This window comes from Myxocyprinus asiaticus, chromosome 4 (genome assembly GCF_019703515.2).
Source record: "Myxocyprinus asiaticus isolate MX2 ecotype Aquarium Trade chromosome 4, UBuf_Myxa_2, whole genome shotgun sequence".
Classification (NCBI taxonomy): Eukaryota; Metazoa; Chordata; class Actinopteri; order Cypriniformes; family Catostomidae; genus Myxocyprinus; species Myxocyprinus asiaticus.
This window is the reverse complement of record NC_059347.1, coordinates 11,011,659-11,034,586: the sequence shown is the minus strand read 5'-3', so window position 1 is coordinate 11,034,586 and position 22,928 is coordinate 11,011,659. Positions and strand designations below refer to the sequence as shown.

General features: G+C 38.2%; 1 protein-coding gene across 1 annotated transcript in view; it reads left to right on the top strand.

Annotated features, from left to right (window-relative positions):
• Positions 1 to 8,608: 8,608 nt before the first annotated feature.
• LOC127434036 (neuronal migration protein doublecortin-like) overlaps positions 8,609 to 22,928 on the top strand; it is a 90,883-nt gene continuing 76,563 nt past the window's right edge. Inside the window, exon 1 of the mRNA XM_051686475.1 lies at positions 8,609 to 8,719. The gene's annotated coding sequence lies outside the window, so the exon portion shown is untranslated. The remainder of the gene's footprint in view (positions 8,720 to 22,928) is intronic.

Genomic DNA, 22,928 nt, shown 5'->3' with positions numbered 1-22,928 from the left:
ATCCAAGAGACTACCTAGTAATGCCCTAGAAATTATGCAGAACACCCTAGCAACCACCCACATCACCCTAGAGATCATCTAGCAATGCTCTAGAAACCACTCATCACCCTAGCAACCACCTAGCAAAAACCTTGCAACCACCTAGCAACACCCTGTCAACCGTCCACAACACCATAAGAACTGCAAAGCAACATGCTAAACCCCCCTCAGAGCACCTTAGCAACCACATAGCAACACCCTGGCAACCACCTAGCAATGTACTAGCAACCCCCAGATCACCATATAGACTACTTAGGATTAGCAGTGCACTAGCAACCACCCAAACCCTAGCAACGCCCTGGCAACCATCCACAACATCCTAGCATTGTACAGCACTCAAAAGTCTAAAGCAAAATTTCTGTATATATATTTTGCTGTAGAAGGAAGGATCATCGTCCTCTCTCTCTGTTTCAGAGGTCAGCAGCTGTGGGGAAGTGTGATAGAGATTGCGGTCGGCATGAATGGGAGTAATGTGTGATATGAGCTGGGCTTGAGAGGCTGAGAATGCAAGGACAGCTGAGGACTGAAGATCCTGAGAGAGGCATCCAAAAACAGACTGCCCCACCCGGAAGAACCAATGGAGACCTTTTGGAGCCACTAGAAGAGAAATAGAGAGCTGGGGAAGGGTGTGTTTAAAGTACATAATATCATTCTGAAGTCTATTGGGTAGCTCAGTGATCCTGTGTTTAGTCTTTTCAGTGTTAGATTTTGCTATGTTAGATTAGTCAACATGAAACAGCATTCACAACCCATTATGAATATAATATGAAATTATGCACAAATCATTTTAATAATCTTTTATCCAGAGATTAGACCTTATAGATTAGATTAGTATTTGTTCATTTTCAAGTCAAAACTGAAATGTAAACAATAACATTACGATTACAAACGTCAAAATATTTGTTTCTGGCCTAAAGGGACCACATCCATTGTGACCTCTAGACGTGAGAGGAAAAGAGACAAATAAATATGTAATTCACAAAGCACCAAAGGCAAACAACTGTATCTTAACATTGTCTCAGACATAATAATTAGCATACTTAAATGCTTAAATAAGCCCAGTGAATGTGTGTGTGTGTGTGTGTGTGTGTGTGTGTGTGTGTGTGCATGCATAATGTTTTTCTTCATTGTTTCCTATTGTGCCATTACTGATTAAATGAGAATATCAAAGAATTAAATGTCATTAGAAGAGAAGGGGATAACATGCTTTTATGCTTCAGAGTGATTATAGGAATGGGCAGAGCCCTTTTCTTTGAGTTACTGTTTTTCTTGAGTTGTAAGCTTAGGACGTAATCGTGAATCATTGGTTGGTCTTAAGAATCAAGAAGTGATTCGTACGGCCAGACTTCCCCGTCACACACACGCTTTCACCGGCAACCTTCACTGTCATCTTATACATAGGCATAAATGCACACAGACACCTGCCCATGATCTGTTGATGCTGCTTAAAGGGATAGTTCACCCAAAAGTGAAAATTCTCTCATTATTTACATCATTCACATCCAAGATGTGTGACTTTCTTTCTTCCACTGAACACAAATAAAGATTTTTAGAAGAATATCTCAGCAGTTTAGGTCCTCACAATGCAAGTGGTTGATGGCCAGAACTTTGAATCTCCAAAAATCACATAAAGTCAGCCTAAAAGTAATCCATAAAACTCCAGAGGTTTATTCCATATCTTCAGAATTGATATGATAGGTGTGGGTGGGAAACAGAGCAATATTTAAATCCTTTGTTACTTTAAATCAAACGCTATATACAATGTAGCATTTGACACATTATAGCGCTACTTATTCGAAATGGTAACTTGTTATTGGTTTTAAAACAGCTGAATTACAGCACTGTCACACTACTGACATTAAAACATTAACACAATAAAATGTAATTCAATTAGTAACATTGCTACTTTTAATTAGTTAATCCCCAACACTGTATCTGATGCCTCACAATGACTCTATGGTCTTTTTTTTTTTTTTTTTTTTTTTTAAGTTTATCCCTTTTCTCCCAATTTGGAATGCCCAATTCCCACTACATAGTAGGTCCTCGTGGTTACCTCCGCTTCTGAGACAGTCAGTCCGTGCATCTTATCACGTGGCTTGTTGTGCATGACACCGCAGAGACTCACAGCACGGGAGGCTCATGCTACTCTCCGTGATCCACGCACAATTTACCACGCGCCCCATTGAGAGCGAGAACCATTAATCACGACCATGAGGAGGTTACCCCATGTGACTCTACCATCCCTAGCAACTGGGCCAATTTGGTTGCTTAGGAGACCTGGCTGGAGTCACTCAGCACACCCTGGATTCAAACTCGCGACTCCAGGGGTGGTAGTCAACCTCAATACTCGCTGAGATACCCAGGCCCATATGACTCTATGTTCTTAATAGATGTGAAAAATGTGCAGAAATAAGTATGTAATCCATCAGCTGTATTGAACTGTAACGACTGTGCTAGCCTTGGCGGAAATCCAAATGTAGGACCCAAAGACTGTTGTTGCAACTAAAGGGTTTATGCAACATAGGAAGGTTATAACATCACACAGCTGTTTGGTTAATCTTCTTTCATTGTCTCTTTGACACCCGTGTTATATCACAGTGTTTGCTCAATGCTACGGTCCAAATCTTTGACTCTTTGAAGTAAACGGATCATAGATCTGTACAATAAGCAATGAATGACTTTGTGTCCATTGACCTACAGCATTCTACAGTCAAAAACGCTCTTCAAAGCACAATAAAAGATCAGAGATGTGTTTACATGTATGCATGTGTGCATTTGAGTTGCCATGTCTTTGTCTGTCCCAGGCATTGTTGAGGAAGATACAGCAAAAACCTGTTACTAATTACTATTGACTTTTCTTTTTAGATTTTAAAGGGATTACCTGATTAATTACTCTGTCTGAACATTAATCACATTACTCATTACTTATGAATTCTAAAACTCAGACTTTACCGGATGGAAGATACAAGGCTAGACACCAAATTGCCCATCAATATAGGATCAAATAATTTGTTATACAGTTAATAACATCAAAACGTAAGTCACCTGATGTTGCACATGGATCTTTCACTATTAGTTTCAAACCTTGTTGCTGTGTCAAATGCTTTAGTTTGCTTGTGCTGTTCAGTGCGCTGACATATTAGACTTTAAGCATGCAAAATTATTTTGCACACCGCAGTTGACAGGATATGATTTATTACATAATATTGCAATTAATATGTTAAAATAATACCATCTACTCATTTTCCTGCAACAATAAATGCATGCAGCTTTGAAATATGTATTCTTTGTATTGTAGTAGTGTGTTAAGTTTCCATCTTCTATTTCTCAAACATTTTTTCATCATCTGAATTCGTATGTTACATACAGTTGTGCCTTAGAGAATTGGTAATATATGTACCATTTTTAAAGAAAACATGAGTGAGCAGGCAAAACACATTTCTTTTATTTCTTATGGGATTCATATTCAACTGTAGGTTATAACAGAATGGCACAATCATAAAAAAAAAACATGGCAACAAAGAAAAAAATGAAATGACCCCTGTTCAAAAGTCTGCATACCCTTAGTTCTTAATACTGTGTCTTGCCCCCTTTAGCATCAATGACAGTGTGCAGTCTTTTGTAAAAGTTGTCTATGAGGCCCCAAATTCTTGCAGGTGGTATAGCTGCCCATTCGTCTTAGCAAAATGCCTCCAGGTCATGCAAAGTCTTTGGTCGTCTTGCATGAACCGCACATTTGAGATCTCCCCAGAGTGGCTCGATGATATTAAGGTCAGGAGACTGTGATGGCCACTCCAGAACCTTCACCTTTTTCTGCTGTAACCACTGGAGGGTCAACTTGGCCTTGTGCTTAGGGTCATTGTCGTGCTGGAAAGTCCAAGAGCATCCCATACGCAGCTTTCGTGCAGAAGAATGCAAATTGTCTGCCAACATTTTCTGATAACATGCTGCATTCATCTTGCCATCAATTTTCATAAGATTCCCTGTGCCTTTAGAGCTCACACACCCCCAAAACATCAGTGAGCCACCACCATGCTTCACAGTGGGTATGGTATTCTTTTCACTATAGGCCTTGTTGACCCCTCTCGCTTATGGTTGTGACCATAAAGCTCTATTTTGGTCTCGTCACTTCAAATTACAGTGTGCCAGAAGCTGTGAGGCGTGTCAAGGTGTTGTCGGGCATATTGTAACCAGGCTTTTTTGTGGCATTGGTCGCAGTAAAGGCTTCTTTCTGGCAACTCGACCATGCAGCTCATTTTTGTTCAAGTATTGTCATATTGTGCCCCTTGAAACAAGCATGGCGTCTTTTTCCAGAGCAGCCTGTATTTCTCCTGAGGTTACCTGTGGGTTTTTCTTTGTATCCCGAACAATTCTTCTGGCAGTTGTGGCTGAAATCTTTCTTGGTCTACCTGACCTTGGCTTGGTATCAAGAGATCCCTGAATTTTCCACTTCTTAATAAGTGATTGAACAGTACTGACTGGCATTTTCAAGGCTTTGGATATCTTTTTATATCCTTTTCCATCTTTATAAAGTTCCATTACCTTGTTACACAGGTCTTTTGACAGTTCTTTTCTGCTCCCCATGGCTCAGTATCTAGCCTGCTCAGTGCATCCAAGTGAGAGCTAACAAACTCATTGACTATTTATACACAGGCACTAATTGCACTTTAAAAAGCCACAGGTGTGGGAAATTAACCTTTAATTGCCATTTAAACCTGTGTGTGTCACCTTGTGTGTCTGTAACAAGGCCAAACATTCAAGGGTATGTAAACTTTTGATCAGGGCCATTTGGGTGATTTCTGTTATCGTTATGATTTAAAAAGGAGCCAAACAACTATGTGATAATAAATGGCTTCATATGATCACTATCCTTAAATAAAAGACAGTTTTTTTGCATGATCAGTCATATTTTCAAAATCAATGCCAAAATTTCACAATTTCTGCCAGGATATGCAAACTTTTGAGCACAACTGTACATAATTTGACTTAAAATCAATTTAGTTAGGCACTACATGCAAATAGTGTTAGATGTTATTTGCACCGCAGTGCAGATAGTGGCAGATACTATTTGCACCCCCAATTAAATTCTAACACACAGTAGAGTGGCATCACTGCAGTGTGTTTATTTAGGGTCCCACAGACACCCTGCAACACCCTCTACCCCTAAACCTAACCATACCTTACAAAAATCAACTATGGTTTTACTACAGTAACCCTATTATCACTATGGTATTTTGTAGTAAAATCATAGTAACCACCAAATTAAACATGGTTATTATATTAACACCATAGTAAAACCATGGCAAATTTGAACCCATTTTGCATTAAAACTAAAAAAAAAAAACAACAAAAAAACAAGCATAGTACTACAATATTACTATAGTAAAACCATGGTAAATTTTACCATAGAGTTTTATCTAAACTCCACGACCTTCACTGTGACCAAATCACTGCAAGGCAATCAACCTTTAAATAAATTTTGTATTTATTATTATAAGTAGTATTAAAAAACAGGATGGGAAAAACTGGGGCAAAGGGGAGAATTGAACCCGGGTTGTCCGTTCGAGAAAAACATATCCACACAACATCTTTGAACAACACTCCAATGAAGTGACACACCAAGGTGCAGTTTGTCTTTAATTTCAGTGTTTCCACCAGACTATTTGAGTGCAAACAGCCAAGCTGTGCGGCAGGTGCTATTTGCACCCAGTGCAAATTGTCACTCCGATTAAGTTGTCCCATGAAGCTCATTTTAAGTTATTTGACAAAATATTTTTTACAGCGAGCCAATAAATTAAACCTGCCCCCCATCCCTTTAAACACACCCTCCAAAACCCAGATTCTGAGATTACAGAAATGTAAAGAATGTTCTCTTACGTTTGGAAAGAAAAGTAGGTTAATCTGATTTCTTTAATACGACACCCCCAACAATGTTCCAAGGTAAGCAAGCTCGTTATATTTTATTTAATGTCTTTAAATTAGAATTATAGCCATAAATCTCACTGCAGGTGTGTAGGAATATCTTTCAAACAAATCTGCAATAGAAAACTGAAATACATTCCTTAATTCTCCCAGTATGCCTAATGAAAGTCAATTTGGAGGATGTTTAACTGACAATTACTGCTTCCTTAATAGCATTTTGCCATTTTTATTGAAAGTATTGTGGAGAAAGTATAGGAAATAAAGGGGAGAAGTGGGGGGAACAAAATTTGGAAATGTTGCAAGCCAAATCTGAACCTGCGCCACCCACATGAGCACTACAGTCCAATATTTCGCTGAATCTGTGCCAAACACTAGGCCATGTAACTCCTGTGTGCTCCAGGTCACTCTAGGTGACATCTCTAAGAATATTTACATTAGGATAAGGCCAAAGTTAAGGCCAAAGTATACTTCGGTTGTCCGCGTTGTTGCTCACTCCGCACACAATATGAGTGAAGCAAATTTTGTAATCAGCACAGTCTGCATGGACTTTCCGACAAGCGAACAGTCCTCGTTTGTTTGCATCATTGTGCATTCGTATTCGCTCGCGGTCAAACGATTATACTTTGAAAGCCAATGCAGTCGACGGGGTCGAACGTGTCAGCACGATACGATCCAGTACGCACAAAAATGAAGTATACCGGGGCCTTTAAACAAAGAGTGGGACACAATCGCTACAAGGGCTAAATAAATATTGCCAGGCTATTACAGCATACATAATTGAGTCATTAGTACAGCTACAATAACTGGAAGTGGTTGACTTGACTGGTTTGATTTACACAAAAAGTTTCATGCCAACCAAGCTCAATCTTATGTTGAAAATCAGGTGAATAGAGGTTTGTTGCAAAGAAAGATCCAGCACAGGATTGCTCATTGCTGACTGAGGTGAAAAGTGACCAATATGCAAACACAACATTAAGGAATTCAAATTATGCCAGTACAGGATTGCCGATGTCAACTGAGGTAAACGGCCTCCAATGTGCAAACGTGGGGCTAAACTAGATCAAGGAATAAAAATTTGGTCAGTTTTCCCACTATTTTCCTCTGGCATTGTTGCAGACAGGAAATGAGTGTGATGTAAATGTTTATAGTATGCTCCAGTGGTTTTTCAGGCTCCTTACAGTCCTTTATATCAGAAAGTTCCTCAGTTCTTTTGTTGCTTTGCTCACTGGAGCCAACACACAAAGAGAAATAACCACACACATAGCCACACAAACATTGGCTATGTTCAGAACAGCAATTCAGGTAAACCCTCCCCTATAATCAAAACGATCAAGTGCAACCCCCCCAATACCATGATCAATGGAAACATGTAAATGTTTCACGCTCCAACCCCCCCAATGTTCAAGCCAAATCTACACCCTTGAGGTGTGTAATGCCACACAAACATGTTGACACCCAGAAAAATGTACAGTTAATGATAAACATTTACTTTTATAAAATAATATCCATAAATGAGTCAAAGTTCCTACATGACAAAAACAAAAAAGCAAATTTTGCAGCAACAAGTGTTCAAAACTGTAGGTGCATCCCAAACCACACACTTCTCCACTTCGCCATTTTGTAGCGTAAGTAGTGTGAGTAGTTAACACTGAAAATGCAACAATAAAGAAGTGTACTATAAGAACCTGGATGATGGACTTCTTCAACTGTCAAAACGGAGTGGGGAATGTTGGACACTTCATGCCCTCATTGTTCTCGGCTTGCCGTACTTAGCGGAAGGGGCAGATGTTACCTGGCCACAATGCTGGCCTGACAAAATAATCGTAAATAATGGAGAATGTACATAGCTACTAACTAGCGAAACTTAATTGAAGACAGCACCTTACAAATATAAGTTAACTATTAAGTTTTACCTTCAGCCCACCCTGTGTGAATATGTACATTGTTTGAGATGCAAGTGTTGAACTGAGGTTGGCTAACGTGCTAAAACTAGCAGCAACACAGTGTTTGAAACGTCATCCATCAGCTGTTAAACAGCGAATGTTTCCATGAAGTAAAAAAATAAGTGTTCCATTTGGGATGATACTACACTACATGGTTGAGTGCATAATGTATTTTGTAAGTACACAGTGTATAGTGCATCATTTGGGACACAGCTTGTGAATTACTCTTTTAATAGTCATACACCTGTATTACAAAAGCTAGCGTTGCAGCTTCGTTTAACATCAACAATTTGGTTGCTAAGAGTCTCTGTTGAACTGAATACCTGCTAAGTTAACCGTAGCATTGCCATTTTTCTTTAGGACAAATAGTTGTGGCCTAATTTTTTGTGCTGCCGTTTATATCCATTGTGCTGTGGCTCTTCATTATTTGTGTTGTGGCTTATTTCCATTGTGTGTGTTTTTTTTTTTTTTTTTTAGCATTTATTTGCTTTGCTAATGTTGATGTGTTGTGCACTCCTGAGCCACCGTATATTTCGTATAGTTTATAAAAAACGTTTTAGTATTTCATTGAGAACATAGTCAATGTGCTGTTTGACTGCAGTACAGGCTGACGACACATAAATGCACAAGCTGCACTAGGCGTTGACTGGACTCGGTAGGCGTGTGCTGGGCGGCGTTAGGACAGCAGTGAGCCGGCAGGGAAGCGAGTGCAGGCAGAGCAGCTGAAGCGTCAGACAAAGACACGGAGCGCAGCGCGATCCTGCAGCATCCACACCCACCCACACCCACTCACACACAGCAGCACTGTACCGCTGGTAAGTACAACACCGGTATACTTTTACGTGACAAACAATGTTGTAAACGTGTATGTGATGTTATTATGTCAGTGTTTAGTGAGTTATTGTAGTGTTGGAATCATAGATACAGATTTTGGGGAATGAATGTGAACAGGCAGGTGGTTTTAAAGGTTCGAGACAGACCCTAATATATATATATATATATATATATATATATATATATATATATATATATATATATATATATATATATATATACAATTATTAATTATTGTTATAAAAATAATTAAAAATAATTATTGATTTTGAGTTTTAGAATTTCTTTTTTTGCCACTCAATATTGGTAATTTATTTTAGGCTATGCAAATGCACTAAAGTCTTTGTTTTTTGTTTTATGCTGAAGTTATTTATAGGAAACGATTTGCCATATAGTCAGGAATTTGTACTGGATACTGCTGGATTTTTTAAATTTTTATTATTCTTAGAGTTCTTTTGGATACAGTGTAATCTTTTTTTAGAACCATACTTGTATTATATTGCACTAGTATCTTGTTACTGGAGAGTTAAAGGAAATCACATGGTGGATTATTGGAGTTTTCAAATCCAGAAAGATTATTATTTTATTTATTTTTTTATTCCTTTTGGTGTCTTACAGGAGCATTTTATCCTATTGGCATTCTTAATAGTCCTATTGTATACTATGTGTTCTACAAAGTCCCGTTTATGTTTAATGTTATATTAAAGTCCTTTAAGAAAATCCCCATTAAGATCCTTTGGGATTGATTCCAAAATTTGAATTCTTTAGAAATTCTTATTTGTGGTTAAGGAGAGCCAAACTTTACTGTTTTGAGAGATGTACTCTTTTCTAATATTCAGGAGGTTGCAGTGTGTGAGTGTGTGCAGTAGTATTTCCATCCTGAATTTGCTGTAGTGCCGCATGTGCCAAAGGGACACAATGGAACAGACTCGCAGAGCGCTCTGGGTGGGTGGGTGTATGAGGGGAGCGGGGCATACGGACCTGCCTCTGGAGACCATTTGCTTTTACTATGACCGATTTCATCCTTCTACTTGTGTGTCATTTAGTGTGTCATGTGATACTGGACTCCATACACTTCAACACAGTGTGACATCAAAATTATTTATTACCCCCAAAAAACCTCAACAGTAGAGTAGGCAAAGTTTGTAACAGCAGTATTTTACAAACAGGAAACAGATATGTGTTTACTTTAAAAAGACCATTGATATCAGATGGTAATCATGTTTCCACAAATAAAAGGTTAGTTTTTAATACAACAATACAATGGTATATACTTTTTGAACATAAGCTTTGGATACATTGATCAAGAATGACTCACCTTCATGTTGTTCAAAACCCATATAACATTCTTTCTGCTGTGGAACACAAAAGGGGATGTTTTGCAGAATTTCAAGGCTGCTCTTTTCCATACAATGATAGTGGATGTGAACTGGGGTTGTCCAGCTCCAAAAATGATATTGGGCGATGTCTTTGGCTGCATTCAATTGCTAAGGACTTGCTGCCGACTCAGTTAATGGCTTAAAGGGATAATTCACCCAAAATGAAAATTCTCTCATCATTTACTCACCCTCGTGCCATACCAGATGTGTATGACTTTCTTTCTTCTGCAGAACACAAATGAAGACTTTTAGAAGAATATCTCAGCTCTGTTGGTCCTCACAAAGGAAGTGAATGGTGATCAGAACTTTGAAGCTCCAAAAAGCATATGAAAGCAGCATAAAAGTAATCCATAAGACTCCAGTGGTTAAATCAATGTCACCTGAAGCGATATGATAGGTGTGGGTGAGAAACAGATCAATATTTAATTCATTTTTTACTGTAAATTTTCACTTTCACTTCCACATTCTGGTGTGTAAGTGACTTTCACTTTCACATTCAGCCACCTACTGGTCAGGGCTGGTCAAAGGTGGAGATTTATAGTAAAAAGGACTTAAATATTGATCTGTTTCTCTCAAACACCTATCATGTCTCTTCTGAAGACATGGATTAAACCACTGGAGTCTTATGGATTACTTTTATGCTGACTTTATGTGCTTTTTTGACCTTCTGAGTTCTGGTCACCATTCACTTGCATTGTGAGGATCTACAGAGCTGAAATATTTGTCTAAAAATCATCATTTGTGATCAACAGAAGAAAGAAAGTCTTACACATCTGGGATGGCATGAGGGTGAGTAAATGATGAGAGAATTTTCATTTTTGGGTGAACTATCCCTTTAACCAACAGTGTTTTTGTATGAATAGACCTTGTAAGGAAACTGGTCTCAGAACAGTTTAAAAGGCACAGTGTCATCCTACCTGTGTATACAGCCTCTGAAGGCAGCAATTTCCAGCTGCAGCTTATGTGAATGCAAATGGGATTTGAGAGCTATGGCAGAGGGGAAGATTGTCAGCAAGTCAGGCCCGGTTCTACAGGGGTGGTAAGCACCCTCAAACGGACGTTAAAGCACCCTTAATGAACAACACTGATGTTTTAATGCAATAATTGCAATAAGATGACAAGTCACTTGTCATCTTTACTTAATCCATTTGTGTTGGGACAACATGAATAGTTTTTTGTTTGGTTTACTGAAAGCAGAGGATTTCTAGTTCACACTATGCTTTGCGTGGGACTTGACAGGGAGAGTAAATGTTAAGTGTTATTTTATGTGTGTTTGTGCAAGATGTGTCGCTGTGCTAACTATAGGTTAGTGACCAAATTGCACTCAGTAGTGCATCCCACCAACATGCACATGTTTAGCACGTTAACATTTCCTGGCAGTAGCTATCATATCACTAAAAGAGTTTCATTTGAGTTTTTTTTTTTTTTTTTTTTTTTTTTTTACTTGATTCAGTTAGGTTTCCTCCACTTGAAGTATTTAAGTTGAAATTACATGGTAATTTTAATTTAAGAAAACTCATTTCAGACATGTGGAACCACCGTCCATGATTGAATCAAGTTCAACCAAAGAGTTATTATTTGAGTGAACGTAACAATTCCAAATGGACCAAAAATACTTTTATGATACCTTTTTGTCCTTTTGGAGCTGGACAACCCCAGTCCCCATTCACTTTCCTCATAGGGAAAACAGCAGTCAGGACATTCTGAAAAATAATTCCTTTTGTATTCCTTGGAAGAAAGAAAATAATACAACAATACGACATGAGGGTGAGTAAATGAAGACATTATTTTAATTTCTGGGTGAATTATCCCTGTAGATTGGGTATCACAGTTACAGGCATCCTTATAGCAGTGGGGTGCTGTCTCCAATACTGTCATGTCTGGATGACACTAGGTGTCCTGCTGAGTCAGTGGGCCTCTCTGACTGTCTTCTGGTGGGTGATTGTGTGTGTGCTTGATTTATCTCTGCCTGACATTGTGTGTAGGAGCCCTTGTGTCAGCTGTGGAACAGGTCCAATTCCCTTCTGTAAAACTGATGGCAGAAAAAAGCACTCAAGGTGCATGATGTGACCACAATAAGGATGTAATCCCTCTTTTCACCATTACAGAGGGACACGTGCTGAAGGATTAGACAATAACAGGCCTATAAATCAGAATCTAATGCAGAACAGGGAGGGGATAATTAGTGGGCCACCTCTCACACACACGCGCATACTCATGGGCATCACCTCAACATATTACACTGGTTTTTGTCATTAAATCTTGATGTGTGCTTTAATGTCAATATCGAAATCTGGGTTGTGATTTTATTATATTATGTATTATAAATTTGTAGTGTATTGCAATTCAAAACTGTAATATACAGTATATATATCTTTTACACACTTTTTATTCATTTATACTTTACTCACTTATGATCATTTGGTTCCAGCATGTTTATCATTAGGCAAAAAACCTTGCAGTCTTTCTGTATGGACATCTTTGCAATTGAAAAAGTTATAGTCTTTTTTCTTACTTTCAAACATCGATTTATTCCCCCACCTCTAATGAAATGTATTCATGTGTGCATGCCATTTTTAAATTCTCTAAGCTTTATACATTTGCAGTGACTGTGTGTCTTTGTGTAGCACTTTCTCAGCATTATTGTGCTTGTGTGTGTTCTAAGGTGGGATGGTGAGGGGTAGACGCCAGGCTTTATTTGGAAAAGCTCCTGCAATCCCTGCTGGCAGTGGCACTGGACACAGTCCCAGGTCTAAATGCCACAGTCCGCCACTTTTGGCAAGACAACCCTGCGATACCATTAGTGCTAACATCAAACGCATAATCGTTGATAGCCTCTAGAAATGGGCAATGTTACAAGTTATATTCAAGATTGTTATTTGTTTCATGTTAATATAATTTGTTTGATTAGATTGAATGGCAAGACCATGTGATTGCCCTTTGTTATTAGTAGTGTATGCTACAGTGTAAGCAACACTATTACTGCTTATTGCTCATACTTAGGGTTAGAGGCTTTGACAAGGTAATAAACTTATGAGGAGGGATTTTTATGTAGGAGAGATGCAGGGACGGATTAATCACCGGGTCGATTGGGCCATTGCCCAGGGGCCTCTAAACCCAAAGGGCACCGAGCTCTAAATAAATATTTTATTTATTTATTTATTTTGAGATGTCTATTATAAATCCACATAAATGTCAGCCTTATGTAAAACACCATTTGTTCGGCCGAATGCGTGCTGGACGACAGCAGCGTGAGCACAGTCACTCGAGTGCATGCTCAGGGAATCTGCGTCTCACAGGTGCTGCACGTTTATTTGAAGGACTACAGAGAACAGCGTCTGATTTACAAAACGATTCCAAACACAAAGATAAGGTGCAGTTTCCCCTGGCTGTCTACAAAGCTGATGATTTAAATTCATATAAGCAACAGAATTCATGCAACAGCATAGAGTCCTGCATGCATTTAATGTTTAATGATAAAGAGAAAGATGCCTTAATACCCTAAATATGTGCTCTGTAACCTTTTGTAATATTTGGATAACCGTGAGAGTTCACGAACGGTTAATGTGTTATTTGTCGGGAGTTGGGACTCGGGAATAAAGAACGTTTATTGCCATGGATGTGTCAAACACAATCTCAGATAGCAGGGAATAAACACAGTGAGCTATGAGCCTAAATAGCACAATACATAGATCTTCAAATTATAAAATCACATTAAAGTCAAACAAAAATAATCTCTGTCACTGCCTGCAACATAGTAGGCCTATTCTTAATCAATGGAAAATGCGTAATTCTGCCCGGGCAGGTTCACTTTCCATGAGGCAGTGAACACTATGGTTTATAGGACTTCTTTGGGATGCTTTGATTTTTAAATGATTCAGCATTTAACTTGAGTAATTATTGTCTACACACCAGAGCAAAAGGGGGAAAGACACTCACCATTTATCAAGTGCTGAAACTTTGCCAGGTGGAAACAATCTGGAATCATGTGTAACAGTCACATTAAGTCCTCCTTGCAACCTGAACTTCATCATAATGTTGATTTGTCACACCAGCGCTGAAAAACCTTGATGCAGCGCAAGAATTGGTGAAACAGAACACAGGTGTCTTGAGATGCGTTAATAAATATTGAAGTGTGATGGTCCTGCACAACGAATTGTAAAACAGAACGCAGGTGTCTCGAGATGCGTTTATAAATCTTAAAGTTCTTTTAAACTTAATAGAGTGTCTAAAAAAATGCGACGGTCCTGAGTTGTGGTGCGGCGCAACGATCAAAGACATCCATCCAGTGCCTGTTTACATAGAATTTTTTTTTTAAAAACAGCGCAGATGGAGGTGTGAACAGCCCGTAACTCGTCCTATAGCCTACTTGAAAAACTGACACGAACCTGGCCCAAAATCGGAACGTTTGTTGGGTACCGTCAGTCTCAGGTCGGGTTGAAGACGGCGTGCATATCACTATTAATAACACATGTTTTTGGATCGGTTCATAAATAAAAAGTACATATAACTGGCCGTGTCAGACATTGCCACAAACTTTTCTTTCGTCTATTTGAAAAATCCAATCAAATCTGCCAAGCGTCCTGTAGCGCATAAAGGTGAACATAGTCACGTCATGGGGGGCCTCCACGTGTACCGGCCCATGGGCCTCACAGTCCTTAATCCATCCTTGGAGAGATGTATTACTTTTCTATTACTTTTTGAAGCAATCCAATGTACGGTTTTCACCTGGCGGATGATAAAACAGGCCAAAAAGCTCCAATCCTGGGTTATCTTGTTTCATGTTTCACACTGTTCATAATTTACCTTGGGTTAATAATTCACACTGTATACCTTTGGCACTATAATTCATGGTTAGCAGCATCTTCTCTGGAGCAGGGCTTCATAACCCAGGGTTAAAAACAGTGCTTACTCCTTTTCAAAATTGCAAGCGTGGAACAGTGCTTAACCCGGGGTTTAAGCGACATTAAAAGGGAGATAACCCAGGGTTAAGAATGTGTTATAATGTGAAAAGCCTAATAGATACTTGGGGGCAATCTATTTTGACTTAGGCCAGCAAGCAAAGCCGTAGCAACCACACAGCAACACCCTAACAATCACTCAGAATACCTTAGCAACTGCGTAGCAATGCCCTGGCAACCACCCATAACACCCAGCACTAGGGTTGCCAAGTTTTCTATGCAAGACGCTGAAACAAAACTTGCTTTCCATTTAATATTGGGCTCAGTTTGTAAACAGTATATGAATAATGTGCAAAAAATATATACTGTATCACTAAAACATAAATGAGATTGTCCTTTGTGTGAGAGTAAAATTGTGGATAAATGTCCCACTCTTTCGTTTGATCTCTTGGTACAGCAGCGTGTGATGATTTTGGATTGGGATCAGGAAGTGAAGCAAGAACACTGACTAGAACCAATCTAACTCTCAGAAATCTCATCATTACAGGCTAAAGATAGAGGAGGTTAGGCTTCAGTGCTGATTAAAGAGCTAACTGAGGTGTCAGGCTAGGCAGCACTGACAAGCATTTACAGGATTCCTCTAAATAAATCAGTAGAGATGGAAGCAATTTAGTCATATTCCAATCCTAAAGGATTTGAGTGCAGTACATGTCTCACCTACAACCTTAGACCACTCCCTATGATCTGAAAGCACTGTTTGTCTGTTAAATGACTATATAAACCTGTTCAAACTGCAGTGTTACCTTTAAATCATTTTCTAAATCAGATTATTTTTTTCAGTAATCAGTTAATAAATCTGGAGGGGGGGTATTGACGCTGATTACCACCCCTGGAGTCGCGAGTTCGAATCCAGGATGTGCTGAGTGACTCCAGCCATGTCTCTAAGCAGCCAAATTGGCCCAGTTGCTAGGGAGGGTAGAGTCACATGGGGTAACCTCCTCCAGGAAACTGCTGCAATATGTACAACAAGCCATGTAAAAATAATTTAGCAAAAATATAGGTAAAGTTATGTAATTCTATGAGACCAGGTTAGTTAGTATTAGGCCAGTTGTTAACGCATTAATTTAATGTTGCTTAACGTTAACATAACAAAGGTTCTGACAACAAAATCCAATAGAGAAAGATTTGAAAAAGACCTTCCTGGTCAAAAAGCCTTCTCAAAAGTGGGTGTTGGCGGTGTTTCAGGAGGCGAGTAGTCATCCACAATCCACTGCAAACTCACATTCAGGTCTGAATCCATTCTGGTATACAGCTCCCACTGTATTTTCACGATCCAAATTAGTCCCACCTTAGATTTTTATTTTGTAGAATATACTGTATCACTGAGAAATAGTCACTTTTACAAAGGTAAATGGGTTGCAAATGCTATTTCATGTTAACTTTAAATATCCTGGATAGCATGTGTACATTCCTAGGGCATCTTTTCGAAGTGTTTTCATTTAAAGCATTCCATGTTGGATGTTAGAATGACATACATCAGATATTTTGGTGACATTTCTGATTTATGATGTATGCAAAACTGCTCTTCAGGATGTTTATCAAATGTTTGTTCTCAAATATGACACTTAAAAAAGATTGTGATGCATTTCAGATTGTGTCCTTTTTCATTCGTGTCTCTGAAATATACACATGCATACTAAGATGGAATACATGCATGTAATATCTACATTTGTCATGTTTACATCAGCTTACACTGGCGATCTTGGTCATTTTTCTGCTATGGAAAATAAAGTAGCTTGATCACTGAACTGTCTAAACATACTGCTGGAGTGCTTTATCATTAACTCTGACATACCGATACTTTCCTAGTGTCGCTTGGCTAAATCAGACCCCCATTGAGGACAGTTGTTGAGTTTGATATTGCCGACATCTCAGATTTCAGATGACACATATGCTGCCTTCATGTGCTATCGGAATTATTGTAAATATGAGTTTCCTACTCGGAAGTTGCACATGAAAGGCCCCTCAGGTTTTAATTACAACTGGGAAACTCTGAGACAATTTTGATACCGTGTTTCTGAGTTGGACGTGAACATTCAACATGGTGGACAAGAGAACAGTTTCAATAGTTGGCTAGCATGTATGCTAGCATATATTACGGTGCCAAAATAAGAGTTCCCCAAGAAGTATACATGAAGAAACCTGGCGTCCTCCATGTTTCCAACAACAAAGCACTTGAACGTGACGTGCTTGTAATTATGACTTCAGAAGTGGGAAGTAGGATAATTACGATAGCACATAAAGGCGGCATTAAACAAAAAGATCATTGGTCAAATGGGACTCGCTCTCAGCTGTGCAGAGAATGATGGGTAGTGTAGTTTATGAAGTCTTTATGTAGTTCTATGTGATGTCATTTTCACTTACAACAGTTAAAGGGATAGTTCACCCAAAAATGAAAATTCTCTCATCATTTACTCACCCTCATGATATCCCAGGTGTGTATGACTTTCTTTCTTCTACAGAACACATTTAGAGGAAAAATAGAAAGATATCTTAGCTCAGTAGGTCCTTAAAATGCAAGTGGATGGTGATCTAACTTTTGAAGCTCCAAAAAGAACAGACAGTCAGCATAAACGTCATCCATACCACTCCAGTGGTTACATTAATGTCTTCTAAAGCGATACGATCGCTTTTGGTATGAAAAAGGTAAATATTTAAGTACTTTTTAACTATAATCCATCACAATCATTATGTGTGATCAATGATATAATTAATGTGTGTCTTGTGACACCTGCATTTCATTCATTGTGTTGCGTCAAACTTTTATTAACGGAAGAACATTTGGGTCTGATCGGACCCTTATGCTGTTTATTAGGGATGGGACGATATGGTTATCTCACGATTCGGTTCGATATACGATATGATACGGTATTATTTCTTGAAATTGTATATATAATAATGATATGAGCTGTCAATGTTTGAAATAATGGGTACAGTTTACAAGTAATAACATTAAGTTTACATTAATTTGTATAACATGCGCTATAATGGTACAGTCACTTTAAGAGTTTAACGTGCATCTCACAGACTCACACAGGTGTTGCAGTTCATTTATTAATGAGAGAGAAGTATCGGGAGTTCGGAATGGCGTACTAGGCTACTCATACTATTTCTGCCATTGACACATATGGCAGAAGTAGTAAGAGTAGTATGGGTAGTATGCCATTCCGAACTCAGAACTCGAACTCGTGATATTTATGATTTATTTATTTTTTGGATTTTTCCCCTTTTTCACCCAATTTGGAATGCCCAATTCCCAATGTGCTTTTAAGTCCTCGTGGTTGCATAGTGATTCGTCTCAATCCGGGTGGCAGAGGATCCCAGCTGCCTCCGCGTCTGAGACCACCAACCCACGCATCTTATCACGTGGCTTTTTGAGCCTAGCATCCACGCTCAACTCACCACGCGCCCCACCGAGAACGAACCACATTATAGCGACCATGAGGAGGTTAGCCATGTGACTCTACCCTCCCTAGCAACTGGGCCAATTTGGTTGCTTAGGAGACCTGGCTGGAGTCACTCAGCATGCCCTGGGATTCGAACTAGCGAACTAGCGAACTCCAGGGGTGGTAGCCAGTGTCTTTTGCCACCCAATGCCAATTGTAGATATTTATGATTAAAATGTATATTTCTTTTTACTTTTTTAACTGCCAGTAAAGAACAGAAAGGACATTAAAAGACACGAAAGTGGAGTGCGGGATTTCATCTTTGGACACATATTACACGGAAGAAATGGTCCGTTTTAATCTCAAGCACTTTTCAACAAAACAAGGCGATTTTCCAGGTATTCCAGTACTGAAATTTCTAAGAGCTAAATTCAAGCACTTCAAGGAACTTGTGTGAACCCTGTAAACAGTACAGATATAAAGCGCAGTAGGGGATGGGGTAAAATCAATCAATAGGGATATTTTGATGTTTGACTGGTCATTTCATTTATAATCACATGGACAGAAAACAGTGTTTTAAGTTTCAAAATGTCGAGTTTTGCCTCGATATGCTTCGTCATTTTTTTCCCGCTATATATCGAAATTCAATATAGCCTATTGTCCCAACCCCACTGTTTATTAAAACGACCTCTCTCACTTTCTGTTGCTCTCTCTGTTTCTGCTGAATTTCTTTTGCAATACAAACACAGCATTAAAAATTAAGAAGACAAATTTGACTTTTGCATGTATATCAGAGTTTTGATGGTTTACTGGATGTTACAGTATATGGATCTGGATGCTTACAAAATGTAGTTTACACTACATCAAAGATTTCTGGAAATCCATTCATTCTAATGGGGATGGTGGGTTGCAAGGATGTAGAGGAAAAACACAAAAATGCAACCGCAAGTTGATAAAATTTTAACTTTATCAGAGGTGGGTCCAGTAGTGCTTTCGAAATCCAATTTGCTGTATTCCAACTTCATTTCAAACAGACCAGGCTCTTTCCACACTCTCAAAACAACACATTTCTATCCGTGAAACACTCAATAGTACCATTTTCTAGTGTGTAAGCATTAGGGCTGTCAAAAGGGCTGAGAAATTTTTCACTTAAATATGACCAAAATTCAAATTGTATTCAAGTAAAAAAAAATAAAAATAATATTTCAGTTAGGTGATCACCAGATTTTTAAATCGACGTTGTCTCCTAAGTCCACAATAGGGCACAAGGAATACGTATAAACCAAACAGCACCGTGCTATATTGTATTATTGCAAAAAACATATCTAAAAAAATTGCATTCCAATTTAAACTATATTGCATAAAATGATAAAATCAAGAGATTTTTATCCAGTTCATATTCTCGGATCTTAAATGAAAAAGTAAAATGGGAAATGAAAGGCTTCAATAAAGAGTTCGACTGTATGTTAACTTAATATTGCACAGTATAGCAGTGCCACGGTACTCAAGCTACCACAGAGTTTTTCATTAATTACAGAAAAACACAAAAACGTTTCTGTGTGAACGGCCCCTTGTGCTGCGAGATGATGATAAGAGAGCAAGACGCAACGACCAAAGACCTCCACCTAAGTCATTGTCAGAGCTCAGAACACATCAAAAATTTGAATGCACTGTCTTTGCATTTGTTTGTGCATTTTGATTTTAAATTTGACAAATATTCTAATTTCGAATTATTATTTGACAGCCTTATTTAGCACCCTAAGTCTGTTGAGAAATATTTGTCAGTGAGCTGAAAAAAGGGTAATGTGGATGCTAGGGTGTTCTGGGTCATTGCAAGTCTCTATGATATTCTGATCCCTAGATATAGAGAGTCTATAGGATTTTATTTGCCTGGGTTTTCATCCGGCAGGTGAAAGTCAGATCGCATAAATACTCATTTGCCCTCAACAAGCCTAACGATTTAAGGTATTATTTATGTCTGTAGCACAAACAGTGCGGGACAAGGTACACACAGAAATGTAATACTTACAGTATGATTAAGTGTTTGTTTAAATCCTAAGTATGATAAATAGAAGTGATGCATTCCTTAGCAAACACCACTGATAACCAGGGGACAATCTCACACAGAAGAAAACAGGGAAAAACCTAATGATTTAGGAAGCATTAAAATTGAACAGACAGTTAAGAATCAAACATTCTTGCTGGCTCTCATCAGGGGGTTGTATTGTTATTTAAGTGACTGTCTCTCTTCAGGCTGAATTTTAGACAGAACATTTAATTGCCCAAATCCAGGACACAGCATGCTATTTGCTAGACAGAGGCTATTGACATCAGAGCATTCTGGAGACAAAAAGAGTTAAAAACATATCAGGACATTGATGAGTGGATATTGATTTGGCTATGAATAGAAGTGTGTGTGTGTGTGTGTGTGTGTGTGTGTGTGTGTGTGTGTGTGTGTAAGATGAGGCAGAGCTGTGTGAGTGCTGTAGTAGTATTGATCCAGTGTTATGGGGGATAATATAAGGGAATGTGTGCTCTGAGGGTGAGTGGGGTAACAGAATGGGAATATTGACCAAGAGCTGTGCAGCAGAAGGTTGGTGGGAGGAGCAAGTGTGACTTGTAAAAGTGTTGTGGGGGCAGGAGCCCTTAATGACAAAGAGACCGACAGATGACCACTGTTTATAGAAATGGGATAAGGCAAATGTTGGTCACACACACACACACACACACACACACACACACACACACACACACACACACACACATAAACAATTTTACTTTGCTGTCTAAATGAGGACACACCATAGACTTGCATTATTATTTTTTACATCAAGCTAATTATAAATACTACAGAGTAATAAATACTTATACTGTTAAGACTACAACCATACCCCTTCCCCTAAAATAACTGAATTATTAGAATTAAAAGAAACATTAGAAGCATTTTATTTCTGAATATTTTAGGATGTCCCAAATGGAAGTTATGCCAGTTTTAACTAACTTCTGTAGAGTATAGCTATGTAAACCAACACACATTCTCACATTTGTTTTTGTTTCATGGTGAGGACTTCCCCATTGGCATCTGTTTTTTTTTTATTTTTTTTATTATTATTATTAATAATAATGAATTCTATCATCATTTACTCACACTCATGTCACTTTAAACCTGTATGACTTAAAATGAAAAATTAAAATGATAAGAAATTGTCCTTTTCTTTAGTTTTCACTCTATGATTGTTAGTTTTAGTTTAGTATATACAGTATATATATATATATATTGCCAATGTCAATTTCATTAATATGTTAAAATTAAGGCTGCCGATATAACGCTTAATTTAGTGCGATTAGTTATATATATATATATATATATATATATATATATATATATATATATATATATATATATATATATATATATATATAAATAATAATAATAATAATTTCATTAGCCATTATTCATGCCTCCTGATACATACGTTAATTCCATAATAAAAGTATGTATTTTCCTACCATCGGAGCAATTCAAGTTTGAAGTACATGTAACTTTGTGTTTTTATGTGCCGCATCAGCAGGGGACAGTCAGCGCAGCTCCAGTTGTACAGTCAGTGCACCTCAACAAACCTTACAAGCCATGTAGCCACAGAATGAGAGCCAGGTTGCGTTCTTGACAGCTGGACAAAGCACAGAATGAAGGGATTTCGAAACTTTTAACTTGACACAGAATCCTAAAAACGAGGCGTTTATGATGCTAAAATCTAAGACACACTAAAATCTTAGAAAATGAGAAAATGTTAGTCAAATACTGGTCTTATGTAGGCCTAATAGCCAACAAAACTCAGTGTTAATTTGAGAAGTGTAAATGATCAGATATACTGAATTGCTGAAGGAGTGTGTGTTTAAAGGGATAGTTCACCCAAAAATGAAAATCTTCTTATCAATTACTCAACCTAATGCCATCCCAGATGTGTGTGAATTTGTTTTCTTCAGCAGAACACAAATTATGATTTTTAGAAGAATTTTTCAGTTCTGTTGGTCCATACAATGCAAGTGAATGGGTGCCAAAATTTCCAAAAAGTTCAAAAAATCACATAAAGGAACATAAAAGTAATCCTATGACTCCAGTGTTTTAATCCATATATTCTGAAGCGTTATGATAGGTGTGGGTGAGAAACAGATACATATTTAAGTACTTTTTTGCTAGAAATTCTTCTCCCTGCCCAGTAGGGGGTGATATGCATGATGTGAAATCACCAAAAACACAAGAAGAAGAATGTGAAAGTGAGAGTGAAAGTGGAGATTGACTGAGCAGGAAGGAGTAATTATAGTAAAAAGGACTTAAATATTGATCTGTTTCTCACCCACACCTATCATTTCGCCTCTGAAGACCACTGGAGTCATATGGATTACTTTTACGCTGACTTTATGTGATATTTGGAGCTTCAACATGTTGCACCCATTCACTTG